This window comes from Lissotriton vulgaris, chromosome 1_1 (assembly GCF_964263255.1).
Source record: "Lissotriton vulgaris chromosome 1_1, aLisVul1.2, whole genome shotgun sequence".
NCBI classification, from domain to species: Eukaryota; Metazoa; Chordata; class Amphibia; order Caudata; family Salamandridae; genus Lissotriton; species Lissotriton vulgaris.
In genome coordinates, this window is record NC_141685.1 from 1284126735 (window position 1) to 1284140194 (window position 13460).

Consider the following 13460-nt stretch of genomic DNA (forward strand, 5'->3'; position numbering starts at 1 on the left):
CTCCTGCTGGACTAGGCCGCAAACTTCAACTCGACACAACTCCGTCAATCAAGCCGATTAAGTTTTCGGGATTGCACCATCGGAGCGTAGATCGGTTTATCTACACGGAGGTCGGGCGTAAAAACAGGATTATCGACAGGATCATCTGGCAGGATACGGAGGTCAGCGGAGCCGGGAGCCTAAGCAGCCATCTTGTTTGCTAGCGTAGCTCCTCCCCCTAGAAAGTTTATTCTTGGACTTTTTAAAATATTTATCACAAGTCTATTTCATTGGTAAAATCAGGTTTGTACTAAATATTTCACAAAGGATACTTTAAAAAAGTCACCTTTTACCTGCCTAACGCATCTAGAAGGTCATTTACATAAGCCTCCAACAGTCACATAGGAGCTGATAGCTCCATGATGAGGTAACAAACTTTCTCCCAGAACTAAGAAAAATGCTGTGTATGTGGGGAGATGTTCTGTTACTCTGATAGGATGACAGTAAATGGCAAATGTCGGTGTTTTTTAGATTTAGTTTTGTAACTTTAACAATACTCTAACAGTTACATTTTCAATGAATTTCAGAGGTTATTTCATTACATTTTAAGTTCTTGCAAGCAAAACCAGCCATGCCTGTATCTTAAACTTTCTTTTTCAAATACATTACTGTTTTTTTTTACACATATTCCACATATTAAAACATCAGGTCTTGTTCTGAAGCCTGGGCCCTGCACTCAACCCACTGCAGTTGAACCCATATTGGGTCAGCAGCTGACCAGGCCTTAGGGCCAAGGCCTGCTCACTTGCAGCTCACTGCCACTGCGCATGGTCTTTGGCTGTTCACAGCAGGGGTTAGCCACATGGCCTGGCCTCAGGTGCACCCTGCAGCCAACCCCTGCTTTGATCACTAGCTGCAACAGGTTCTGCATCCAACCACCCACGAGAAGCCAATGCCTAATGTGCATGTATACAGCTGAAATTGCCTGCAGATGATTGCCTTACACCCAGGGCAAAAGTCCTAAAAAAATAAGTGGGGGGACTAACCAGGTTAGGCATTATGCAAGTGAAATCATGACGCATGCCATACCACAAAGCATGATGTCCCAACACGTGACGATGCACTTGACATCACAGGAAGTGACCTCACTGGAAGTGGCATCACAAGAAGTGACATCAGGTATTAAGAACTCACGCATATGTTTATCAGGTATATCATGAGTACACTTAAGCGCATTATGAGATTTAACAAATGAGATTTGGCATCCAGGCTGTGCCAAAAAAATGGCACAATCCCGACGCAAAATCTGGGCCTCAACTAATACATTTATTTTTTTAAACCCTATCACAAAGAAATTGACAAAAATGAGTAGCATGGCAGTAGATCTGTTATGCTTAATTGGTTGCAAAGTCTACATTTTAAAATATTTGAATGGGTTTAGGCATCTGCTGTAAGGGTGCCCATGAAATCTCAGGGAATAGAATTAATGGTGAAATAACTCTGGAGTTTAACGCATTTGTTGGAGAGATCTGTGTTTTGTGAAGTCAAAGATTTGAATCAAAGTAGAATAGAAGGTTAATGTTTCTCCCGCCAAGAACATCATGTAACATGCAGATGACAGATATTTATTTTATGTAGATAGGTAAGTTGGTTACTGCTATTAACACAGAGATCCTTATGTTACCTGCAGTTCATAAATTGCAATCCTTGTACTATAGCACGGGGAGCTATGAATAGCATGTGACTCCTACACTTTGTAACCCCGTCTCATGGGACTCATCTTGTACATTGATTTACACATGTACATGATTTATTGTCCATGTATAATGTGTATGTAACGTAAAGAGCTCTGACAACCTGCTTTGGGTTGCGTAGCGCTATAAAAGAAAACAAATAGTGCTAATGAAATTATTTGTGTAGATACTGAGACAGGCCAACCCGTCAGGCATTCTTACAGTTCATGCATCTTTTCTATAAAGGAACAGAACAAAAGCAAACGCGTGCCTCTCTTAAGTACCTGTAAAGGGAGAAGAAGCTGTGTGCCTCTGTTTCCCCTCCGTGGCATTTACATTTAAGTGTGAAGTTGCAAGCCGCTTCCAGTCAGGCTATTCAAACAAAAGGAGGCCTGATGGCCCCTTAACTTCGGCCCAGCTGGAGGTGAAAAAAAGCCCCTCCCTTGCCTGCACGTTGTTGTTCGGAACCAAAAGCAGAGAAAGGTACAGGCACGGCTGAATGTGTCCTGGTGTCTGAAAATTACACCCGGACAAGTTCAGCCTATTTCTGTGGGGCCCAACATATTGGCAGGAGGGACGGCGTCCACCCTGTGAAAATAGTGGGTGGACGCTGTGTACCAGCACGTACCCCCGACTTGTGCCCTGCTTAGACCCATACTGCCACCACCAGCTAAATCATGCTTTGTATTTTTTTGCATGTTCGTGGTGGTGGTTTTTAGGTCGAGGACTGTAGGCTGCGCTTGTGCAGTCTCGGTGAGAGATTTAATGTTTTCCTGTATGGGGGCTTGAACCCGCCTCTCTTTTCCATTAGCTGGCTTCCTAAACGGAGGCCAGCCATTGGAGGAGAGGGCCATCACTCTGTTCAATGTTATGACACGACAAGGGAAACCCAAAAGGAATCACACTAGGGTCCTTGGGCAGTAGACTATTGTACAGAACAGGGGACCCTAGACATTGAGGATCAAATAAATAATAGACATATACTTAATAGTATATATGACCTCTGCCCAGCCGGACAGGTTTTTTAATTATGCAATTTTTTTGTTATTCCGTATAAATGACAGTTATACAAAAGTGGGCACAGCCTGTGACCCACAGGGGACAAGGACAAAACAAGTGACACAAACAGTTATGTAGAAATGCTCAAAAGCGGTCTGTACTCATTCCTTGGTAATACAGACTAGTTTACAATCACAGCAACCCATTGTTGTTCAGAAATTATGAGGTCAAATCAACATATGGTGCATTTAGGTCGACGACGTTTCGATGCAATTACACAATACTTGCATCATCATCAGGACAGAAAATAATATGTCATGTTTGTCTTGAAAATTGATTACAACCACAAGGCCTTTTTTGCGAGTTACATAATGTATAAGAAAAAGAATAAGGGAAGAAACAAAAAATCAAGAAAGAGTCATTAGAAGCGACTAGGCATGAATCTAATTCATCTTATAGTTAACATCACTACACAGCAATTTTCATGGTGCTGTGTGAAATGACAGGATACACATAGTGCAAAGGGGCACATGCTGGTGATCTAAAAGAACCATGCACAGGTGTCGGTTTCTGGTGTATTTTAATAGCGGCACAGTGAGAAGAACTGGATAAAAAGCTATGAACAAAATCACAGGCTTGTGTGAGAAGATATGGGTTTCTTAGTGTGATAAAAACGGCGCAGTAATAGAAGTGTACTACTTAAAGTGACTCATATACATGCTCATGGCCGCGGGCGACAGGAAAACAGGTGAATTACATTGGGCTGTTGATATGATAAGAAATCGGCGCAGTGAAAGAAAAAGATGGTGTTGAATAATAGTGCTTAAAAAACGGCGCAGTGTCGATAAGGATTAACAGTCAAACTGACTACATATGCGTGAAATATGAAACCTCGGAGGCACTTGTTTGAAGTGGTTACCTCGTGAATGTTCAGAATGGCTCCATAGTAAGGATTCCGCACAGCGTTTACCACTAATAAAAGCGAAAGTTAAACCAAGATGGGCTATTAGATTAGTTACCGTGTTTTCAAAGCGTGCAATTGATGCAATTCGGGGCGGGAGTGAATACTCACAATGGTAGCGTTTTCCGTGGGAACTAAAGGAAGGCTGAAACAAGGGGAATGAATAATTTAGTCTAACGAAGGTATACATCAGGATGTGGGATAGCCGAGGAACATTAGGAAACTTACTTAATTCGGCCGTTCAATGCGTGTGGTCCTGGTTAATACTTCAGTTGGGGGATCTGGCGGAAAATAGGACTACCATTAGTTATCTATCCAAAGATTAATGTCAAATAAGGGAAGGGCAAGGAGCGATACTCACAATCTGTTGCAGCATGATGGCTTAACGGGGGGATTCTGGCGGTGATCGCTAGTCGGCTAGCACGAGAACCTCATAATTATAGTAGAGGAAGGACTAAACGCTAGAGTCAATGACTTCGGCGGCCATCTTGTAATGGGGTTAATCGATGGTTAGTTCAGCTGAGGGAGCTACAGATGGCTGGGAATAACAGTGGCTTGGTAAACTCATTTCGGGATAATGGATAAGCAATTAATGCATAATGACTGAACAAAAGTGCGGTTACATAGCTATGAAAGGGAGTGAACTCGCAAGAATAACTAACAAGGTGGCCATCCAATGGTGGTGATAGTGATGCGGCGCAAGTGGGGTGAAGGTGCTCAGTGAACATAGGTGCTAAACATTTCAATTGCAAACATATTTACAATTTATACCATTATATTACAGTTCATAACAAGGAGGTCCAATCCTCAACTCTGTTCAGTCCTTTTCGTATGCTGTCAGTTCTCAGGATCCAGTGGAGTTCCATTTTATTCAGCAGTTGTGAAATATCCGCTCCTCTTGGGGGGGGGTTTTACCTGTGTGATCACGGTCCATGAAAAGTCATTCTCTGTGTGCCCTTTCTCCATGAAATGTTCCACTAAGGGTGCATTGGTGGTTTGGCACCTAATCCGGCTTCTATGTTGTCCCATCCGGAGCTTGATCTTTTGGCTGGTCTGTCCTATGTATATTAACATACAGGGGCAGAAAATTGCGTACACCACATTTTGTGAATTACAGTTCGTAAAGTAGTGCCTTTCATATCTGATTGTACCAAAACTGAATGTTTTGCCTTCTATAGTTGACTCACATGAGACACATTGGCCGCACTTTGCGTGGCCTTTGAGAGTTGGTAAATTCCATAAATCATTTAGAGTATTCCTTGAGTCAGATTGTGGAAGTGAGGCACAGACCAAATGATCCTTTATGTTCTTTGCTCTTTTAAAAGCAAACATTGGTCGTTCTAAGTTAAGAATACCGGCATTTAGAACTGGCCAATGTTTTAAGACACTTTTCTTGATAGCATTTGATGCTGGGGAAAATGTGGTCACACATGTGATTCTTTCATGATTACGTTTGGTGCGGGGTTCTAACAATGTCTCCCTAGGACAGTACCATGCTCTTTTCATTGAGCGCCTCACTAGTTTGTGTGGATATCCTCGATTTCTTAGTTTATGGCTCAGTGTTTTAGCTTCTGTGAAATAATCCTGTTTGCAATAGCAGTTCCTGCGAATGCGTAGGAATTGCGAGTAAGGTAATGAATCTTTTAGGGCACGGGGGTGATGACTTGTGTAGTTTAAAAGGGTATTCCTTTCTGTCGGTTTACGGTGGAGTCTAGTTATTAGTCGTCCCTCAGAGTGTTCTATTTCAAGGTCTAGAAAAGGCAGAGATTCTTTGCTGGTAGTCATTGTGAAGTTTAACCCTCCACTATTGTTACAAAGCCAGTGTGTGTGTTGGTCTGGGGAGGTGTCTGAGTCTTTCCAGATCATGAAAATATCATCAATATACCTCTTCCACAGGCTGATGCCACTGTGGAAGGGGTTTGATGTATCCAGGATGGTGTGATTCTCAATGTGGTCCATATACAGAATCGCTAAGTTGGGGGCAAAAACCGCCCCCATGGAAGTTCCACGGACTTGCCCATAAAATTGTCCTTCGAAGAGAAAGAAGTTTTTTGTTAGACATATCTCTAGAAGCTGCAGAATGAATTTGGATGGTACATTGTGCGGTCTTGGGCGTGTATCTAGAATGGATTCGATAACACGGAGGGACTCGAATTGGGGGATGTTTGTATAAAGTGATTCCACATCCAGCGTACACATGGTGCTGGATGTGGGATCAAACGGGTACTCTTCGATAAAATTGATCATGGACATAGTGTCTCTAATATAACATGTAGTTGCAGGCACAAAAGGTTTAATAAAATGATCAATATATTGTCCTAGAGGTTCTAGAATTGAACCGCATCCGGAAACTATCGGCCTACCTGGTGGTTGTTCTGAGTTTTTATGAATCTTTGGGAGGCAGTATATTACCGGGACTCTGGGTGCTTCCGTGTTGAGAAATTCAAATTCTTTCTTAGAGAGGAAACCAGCTTCTAAACCTTCAGTTGTCACTTCAGTTATCAGTTTCTGTATTTCAACAGTGGGGTTACGGGGCAGTTTGCAGTAATGTTCATGGTTACTGAGTTGGCGCAAAATTTCTTGTTTGTATAGCTCAGTATCCTGAATCACAATCCCTCCACCCTTATCGGCCGGTTTTATGACCAATGTTTGATCGTTTTTTAGAGTGGATATTGCGTTCTTCTCTAGGGCAGTGATGTTGTAGGGGATGAAGGATTTCTTGCTTTCCATAGCGGTTAGATCTTTAAGAACCAGTTTTTCAAAAGTAACGATTTCGGGTGGTACCATCGAGCTGGTTGGTGAGAATTTAGATGGGGGTTTGAAAGGAAACAGCCCAATGTAATTCACCTGTTTTCCTGTCGCCCGCGGCCATGAGCATGTATATGAGTCACTTTAAGTAGTACACTTCTATTACTGCGCCGTTTTTATCACACTAAGAAACCCATATCTTCTCACACAAGCCTGTGATTTTGTTCATAGCTTTTTATCCAGTTCTTCTCACTGCGCCGCTTTTTAAATACACCAGAAACCGACACCTGTGCATGGTTCTTTTAGATCACCAGCATGTGCCCCTTTGCACTATGTGTATCCTGTCATTTCACACAGCACCATGAAAATTGCTGGGTAGTGATGTTAACTATAAGATGAATTGGATTCATGCCTAGTCGCTTCTAATGACTCTTTCTTGATTTTTTGTTTCTTCCCTTATTCTTTTTCTTATACATTATGTAACTCGCAAAAAAGACCTTGTGGTTGTAATCAATTTTCAAGACAAACATGACATATTATTTTCTGTCCTGATGATGATGCAAGTATTGTGTAATTGCATCGAAACGTCGTCGACCTAAATGCACCATATGTTGATTTGACCTCATAATTTCTGAACAACAATGGGTTGCTGTGATTGTAAACTAGTCTGTATTACCAAGGAATGAGTACAGACCGCTTTTGAGCGTTTCTACATAACTGTTTGTGTCACTTGTTTTGTCCTTGTCCCCTGTGGGTCACAGGCTGTGCCCACTTTTGTATAACTGTCATTTATACGGAATAAAAAAAAAATTGCATAATTAAAAAACCTGTCCGGCTGGGCAGAGGTCATATATACTATTAAGTATATGTCTATTATTTATTTGATCCTCAATGTCTAGGATCACTCTGTTCAAGCTCCGTCTCTTTCGGATTTGGGGGCGTTTTCTTTCTGTTCTTTCTACTTTTTAAGCCCCGTCCCTTTTTTTTGGGTGGGCGTTTTTTTTTGTTGGTTTTTTACAAGGCCGTTCTCCTGTTTATTTTATTTCTTCCTTGCTGGGATGTACGTGCTATTTTGGGGCAGTTAAACCATCTTGTCTTTTGTCCGTACCGTAATTTATACTTGTGTTTGTTTCTCGTGTAATCTTTTATCCGTCCGTCTCTTGTTGTTTGTTTGTCTTTTTTTTTTTCTAGGTCCAACATGCCCCGTGTCGTGTGTGTGCAGCGCTTTGCACGGAGTGCTTTCGACGGCTTTGACGGTATGTATGCTCCTGTTTTCGTGTTTAACGTAAGCCATCTCTTCAATCTTGCTAATCTAATGTCTTTTTGTCTTTTTTTCTAGGTCCAACATGCCCCGTGTCGTGTGTGTGCAGCGCTTTGCACGGAGTGCTTTCGACGGCTTTGACGGTATGTATGCTCCTGTTTTCGTGTTTAACGTAAGCCATCTCTTGATCTTGCTAATCTAATGTCTTTTTGTCTTTTTTTTCTAGGTCCAACATGCCCCGTGTCGTGTGTGTGCAGCGCTTTGCACGGAGTGCTTTCGACGGTATATATGCTCCTGTTTTCGTGTTTAAGGTAAGCCACCTGTTCAATCTTGCTAATCTAATGTCTTTTTGACTTTTTTTTCTAGGTCCAACATGCCCCGTGTCGTGTGTGTGCAGCGCTTTGCACGGAGTGCTTTCGACGGCTTCGACGGTATGTATGCTCCTGTTTTCGTGTTTAAGGTAAGCAATCTGTTCAATCTTGCTAGTCTAATGTCTTTTTTTTTATTTTCTAGGTCCAACATGCCCCCGTGTCGTGTGTGTGCAGCGCTTTGCACGGAGTGCTTTTGACGGTATGTATGCTCCTGTTTTCTTGTTTAAGGTAAACCATCTGTTCAATCTTGCTAATCCAATGTCTTTTTGTCTTTTTTTTTCTAGGTCCAACATGCCCCGTGTTGTGTGTGTGCAGCGCTTTGCATGGAGTGCTTTCGACGGTATGTATGCTCCTGTTTTCGTGTTTAAGGTAAGCCATCTGTTCAGTCTTGCTAATCTAATGTCTTTTTGACTGTTTTTTCTAGGTCCAACATGCCCCATGTCGTGTGTGTGCAGCGCTTTGCACGGAGTGCTTTCGACGGGATGTATGCTCCTGTTTTCGTGTTTAAGGTAAACCATCTGTTCAGTCTTGCTAATCTAATGTTTTTTTGTCTTTTTTTTCTAGGTCCAACATGCCCCATGTCCTGTGTGTGCAGCGCTTTGCACGGAATGCTTTCGACGGTATGTATGCTCCTGTTTACGTGTTTAAGGTAAGACATCTGTTCAGCCTTGCTAATCTAATGTCTTTTTGTCTTTTTTTTCTAGGTCCATCATGGCCCGTGTCGTGTGTGATGCAAAGAGATTAAGGTAAGTGTAATGTTTGTATACTTTTATTTGCTTCTCTAATGTAACTGTAGTTTGTATAGTGTGCTTTTATGACAATTTAATATTTGTATTGTGAAATGTGTTTGTGTTTTTTTAATGTGGATTGTGTCTAATTTTTATTGTTCTGGATATTACTTTCGTTTAGATACTTTAATTGTGTTTTATAATATTGGTATGTACGTCTTTTTGTCGGAAGTGCTGTTACTCTTATTTTGGGGAAAGTATCTTATTTTACTACGTCAGGTTGGGGCACGTTTTTTTAATGGAATCTGCGGTCGGCAATATCTTCGAGAGAGTTCTCCAATCAACGGTGAGTGATGCAGCAGAATTTAAGTTAAGTGCGACTTTTGCGTGTACTTTCTGTGTTAGCCATCTTCTGTTTTGTGCTCTTGTAATGTATTTTTGATTTTGTTTTTCAGGTCTCCTCTGGCTCATGTCCGGCTTGTGTCTTCAGGTCTCCTCTGGCTCGTGTCCGGCTCGTGTCTTCAGGTCTCCTCTGGCTCGTGTCCGGCTCTGTCTTCTTTGTGAATCCTATCTTCTGTTTTGTTCTCCTGTAATGTATTTTCTGTTTCTTTCTAGGTGTACTTTGGCTCGTTTACGGCTCGTATCGTCTCTGTGCATCGGCTCCTGTTGGCGTGAGTCAGGTGAGCTATTTTAGATTGGGTTTTATTAGATTGTATTCCAGGTATACTGTTGCTCGTGTAGTTTCTGTGTTAGCCATCTTCTGTTTTGTGTTCCTGTAATGTATTTTTTATTTTGTTTTTCAGGTCTCCTCTGGCTCGCGTCCGGCTCGTGTCTTCAGGTCTCCTCTGGCTCGTGCCTGGCTCGTGTTTTCTTTGTGAAACCTATCTTCTGTTTTGTTCTCCTGTAATGTATTTCCTGTTTCTTTCTAGGTGTACTTTGGCTCGTGTATGGCTCGTGTGGCCTCTGTGTATCGGCTCCTGTTGGCGTGAGTCAGGTAAGCTATTTTAGATTGTGTTTTATTAGATTGTTTTCCAGGTATACTGCTGCTCTTGTACTTTCTGTGTTAGCCATCTTCTGTTTTGGGCTCTTGTAATGCATTTTTTATTTTGTTTTTCAGGTCTCCTCTGGCTCGTGTCCGGCTCGTGTCTTCAGGTCTCCTCTGGCTCATGCCTGACTCGTGTTTTCTTTGTGAAACTTATCTTGTGTTTTGTGCTCCTGTAATTTATTTTTTATCTTGTTTTTCAGGTCTCCTCTGGCTCGTGTCCGGCTCGTGTCTTCAGGTCTCCTCTGGCTCGTGCCTGGCTCATGTTTTCTTTGTGAAACCTATCTTCTGTTTTGTGCCCCTGTAATGTATTTTCTGTTTCTTTCTAGGTGTACTTTGGCTGGTGTATGGCTTGTGTCGTTTCTGTGCATCGGCTCCTGTTTTCGTGTTTAAGGTAAGCCATCTGTTCAATCTTGCTAATCTAATGTCTTTTTGTCTTTTTTTTCTAGGTCCAACATGCCCTGTGTCGTGTGTGTGCAGCGCTTTGCACGGAGGGCTTTCGACGGTATGTATGCTCCTGTTTTCGTGTTTAAGGTAAGCCATCTGTTCAGTCTTGCTAATCTAATGTCTTTTTGTCTTTTTTTTCTAGGTCCAACATGCCCCGTGTCTTGTGTGACGCAAAGAGATTAAGGTAAGTGTAACGTTTGTATGCTTTTATCTGCTTCTCTAATGTAACTGTAGTTTGATGCAGAGTGCAGAGTGCAGAGTGCAGAGTGCAGAGTGGGCCTGGCTCCTGAGGCTTGAGCAGGCAAAGCCAGGATATCTTCATTTCTGAGCACAGGTCAGAAGGAGACATGTGCGCTTCCGCCCGTTTAATTCAATTGATCTGGGAGCGGCGCAGAGAATAGCGATCAAAAATAAACCTCTTATGTGAAAAGGAAAGAGGGGGGAAGAACGTGTGTATATATACGGAGGCCGGCAGTGTGCGGGCTGCGACCCTGCGGGAACCGGGCACAGGCGAGGGACAGGATTGGGAGGCAAGCAGGGCACTCACAACAACAGCCTCATTCATGCTCCAGTTATCATAGTTTTTTAATATAATTTATTAACAGGGTGTTTCCGCTTCTTTTTCCTGATCCTGTTTTGACTTGAATTTGAAAAACGCACAGCTTCTGGAGACAATAACGTACTTTTTAAGAGGCAAGGGGGCGTCCGTTTGTGTCCCACTTTTAAAATATAAATGTATTTATTGCGAAAAGGGTCGGGTTTAGCGTACGATGTTTGTCGTTGAGCAAACTCTCTATTTATTTACAACTTGGGCTGCAATAAATCAGCCTGCACCATAGTTTTCTGTTCGTCGTGTTGCTTTTGGCGTCTAGTTCAAGGGTAGCTAAATATATTTATTAGTGTTTTTTTTAGTTGGAACGCTCACACTTCTGCACTTTCCCCTTGACATTCAAGAGTGTGGGGAGGTTAGCCAGGCTATTGTGCCTGCTGCGAAGCACAGGTTGTAGCAGGCGCTACACAGATGAGCATTATATTCAGGTAGCTCAGAGGGTTACGGCCTATGTTGCATAAACAAACCCTACTGTGACACAAATTACAATCTTTTAATATAGCCTGTTGGTATGAACTGGCGTCATGGGACTTTGTGTAAACAGCTAAGCATATGTTCAGAGCCTGCTGTTTTATTCTCAATGTCAAATAATGCACTCACCCAGTAGTCACTCAGGCCACTTCTTTCCACTCCCACATATAGTGGCTCACACACTCCATCCAAATTAATTGGTAAGGAAGCACATTCGGGAGTCAGTGAAAAGAAGCTGTGGAAGATGAGATATGCATGTGGACGAGATATGAGTGCACATGCCTAACGTGGAATGAGTTGAACAGGTTTGACTGAGACACTTTGAAGACCATTACCCCTTCCATGGCCCCCATCATGTTTAATTTGCAGACTCACAATTTCAGAACTGAAACATATTTTTGATATTATTTATAGCAAAATCATGGTTACTCTCCATCGACAAAGCCAAAAGTCCTGTCTGGTTTAAAATGTATGTAAGTTGCTGGGTTATATATCAGGATGCAGACACTTTAACAACTGCTTCTTGCTATCTCAAATATGCTTGAAAATGCACCATTTGCCCGCTATGTTTTCAAACTTTTTTCAGGGGAAGAGCCCACCCTCAAAATCCCTTTATGATGGTGTGCTCACAATGCTCGCTTGCCACCAGGCGCTCACTCAATCTTTTACGCCTCACCACTTTCAAATGTCACCAGCCACCACTGTGTAGCTGTGTGTGTGTGTGTGGCTCTGTGTGGATAGCTTTTTTGTAGGTGGATCTATGTGTGGGTGGCTCTGTCTGTGTGAGGGTGGCTCTGTGTGTTTGGGTGGCTCTATGTGAATGACTGTGGGTGGCTCTGTGTGGGTGGCTCTGTATGTGTGTGTGGGTGGCTTTGTGTCTGTGGCTCTGTGTGGGTGTAAATGCAATAGGTCATGCATTTGCGAGCGATTAAGCTATTGACATTGTAAATGACAATGCCATTTATTTATGATTTTTAAAAAAAATGTCATGAGCAATGTCAATAGTTCTACTTTTAATAATGCTGAAACCATTGCATTGTAAATGCTTGTTAATTTTACAATTCATATAGTGAAGCCTTTTTTTGTTCTTATGTTAAACTTTTTTGTAATGTCTTTACACTTTAAGTATTAAACTTTACTATTTGGTGATTTTATTTCGCAGGGTTTTCACTTCAAACTTCTTAAGACTGCTCTATGGCATTTTTTTAAGTGTGTTTTTGCTTTTTCATCACTCGAAAGATGCCGGACTTGTTAATTTTCTCCTGAACTATTGCTTTTTCGCAGTTGTTGCAATAAGTTGAAAACATTTGCACGCACCCTCTGGTCTTCTTCCTACGCAGCTTCGATAACTTTCAGTAAGACTTCTTCCTCTTTCCCATCATCCTTTCACGGCTTCTTCACTTCCACTTGGTCTCTTAGGTGTTTTATCATTCCGGCTTTCCGAAGGGTGCATCCCGGGGTGACCACGCTGCAGGACCCTAGACATACACGTTGCATGTCACCTTACAGGCCTTCACTTTCTTCGCTCCCCTTGAGTGTGTAAAAAACATTTCCACACTAGTGATTTGCATGCTAAATGATAAGGTGTTCCATTCTTAGAAGTTGTTGACACATCGAATACATCATCATGTTGAGGTTTCACAGCAGATGATTGTCATTGATGAGTTCCTGCTGCTTGCTGGCTCAGTCCAGTTTGTGGTCCAGACATTTTCATCGAGTTTTCAAACCATAAAATGCCTAATTTCTTTCTTAGTTTATTTTTGATGTTGAACACTTGTGAATCCCGCCATGGATGGAACATGCCCATATCACAAGTCTTTTCTCAGTTTACGCTTTCATGGATCGCAAAGTCGAGGTTTCCATTCCAGTTACCATAAACCCAAAAACTAGAAGCACAAACCTCATGAATGTTTTAGTAGCTGTGTTTGATATGTAATTATTTGTAACCTGTTGTTTGAATGTAGGGGTTAACTAAAGGGCCTATTACGATGCCCGCCACCGTAACGGAGCGCGGGACCGCCCGCCGATGCTGCGGCGATCTCGCCATGCTCATTAGGATGCACCTGCCACACCGCCGGGCGCATCCTGTGCCTTTCCCATTGTGGGTGGA